General features: G+C 54.9%; 1 pseudogene; it reads left to right on the top strand.

Annotated features, from left to right (window-relative positions):
- The first annotated feature begins 632 nt into the window (after nt 1-632).
- On the top strand, nt 633-1,434 carry LOC119347137 (annotated as a pseudogene).
- Nucleotides 1,435-1,438: the final 4 nt, after the last annotated feature.

Genomic DNA, 1,438 nt, shown 5'->3' with positions numbered 1-1,438 from the left:
GTTTCTAGTATTTTCGTTTTTGTTCGTTCGTTGCTTTGCGTGGCACGAAAGTGTAGGGATGCTATTCGGGTGCCAATCCCTGGTGAGACACCAGCAATCGTCCCCAACGGGGATCGATCCGGGGCGGGCTGCCTGGCCACTGCCAAGCCAAACCAGTGCTGAGCAACACTTGTCAAGATACCGTCACTTGGAAAGATGGCATCAATATTGTACTAAACCTGGACACCTAGCGCCCTGGGGACACACGGTAGTTACTACTCCTAACCCGCCGGCCACAAGGTGATGTGGTGCTTGAGTGAACAATTAGGTAGGGTCGAAGTGCACGGACTTCAGAACCATGGGTCCAAACGAGGATCTTTTTTTTGTAGGTCATCTCTTGTTTTGCCCCTTGAGAAATGCTATTGTCTTGAACATGCATCAAGGGGTGGGTTTTAACGAATCCCCCCAAAAATGAAATAATGAAAAGAAACTGTTGTGGAAATATAATCTTCTCAACGAGAGGTCCAAATTGTTTACTAAGGTGAATGGGAAACTACGTCCACACAGCGAGGATAGGAGGAGGCTACAACTAGAAGTAGTAACCTCAAACCAAGCCGCAAAAGGAAGCTTCCCTGAACAAAAAAAAACCCGCAAAAGGAAGCTAGCTACTAGGAAACCATGCGCATGCATCTATATCTATAAGAAGGTACTACGTTTTCTCTACGTAAGGAAGAAGCAAGAAGCAGGTAGCAGCTAGCATACCACACTCGATCGATCATACACATACACCATGCCGGCCGCGCAGCACATCGAACGAGACCAAGACCTCGCCATGAGCAGCGACGAGTTACTTCAAGCTCAGCTGGAGCTCTACCACCACGGCCTCGCCTTCGTCAAGTCACTGGCGCTCAAGGCCGCCACGGACCTGCGCATCCCCGACGCCATCCACCGCCGCGGCGGCGCCGCCACCTTGTCCGAGCTGGCCTCCGACACCGGGATCCACCCCACGAAGCGCTCCAACCTCCGGCGGGTCATGCGGGTGCTCACCACCACCGGGGTATTCTCCATTGTCCAAGGCAAAGGCAGCAACGACCACGCCGGTGATGGCGCTGCGTATTACAAGCTCACGCGGGTCTCCCGGCTCCTTGTCGAGAGATCACCATCGTCAACACGTTATGCTGGACCTCTCTCCTCAAAATGCCCGAGTGGTTTACCCAAGGCCAAGAGGGAGAGTCGGCACAGTCGCACTCGCTCGTCCAGCTGGCCAACGGCTGCACGTTCTGGGACACCACCAAGGTCGATGGCGGCTTGTTCAACGACGGCATGGCCGCGGACAGCCGCATCGCCATGAAGGTCCTGTTGAAGGAGCACGGCGGAGCGTTCGGGGAAGTGAAAAGCTCGCTGGTGGACATCGGCGGCAACCATGGCGCTACCGCGTCGGCCGTGGCGAGAGCGTTCC

This window comes from Triticum dicoccoides, unplaced genomic scaffold (assembly GCF_002162155.2).
Source record: "Triticum dicoccoides isolate Atlit2015 ecotype Zavitan unplaced genomic scaffold, WEW_v2.0 scaffold59539, whole genome shotgun sequence".
Classification (NCBI taxonomy): Eukaryota; Viridiplantae; Streptophyta; class Magnoliopsida; order Poales; family Poaceae; genus Triticum; species Triticum dicoccoides.
The sequence above is the reverse complement of the archived record's forward strand: the minus strand, read 5'-3'. Positions and strand labels throughout refer to the sequence as shown.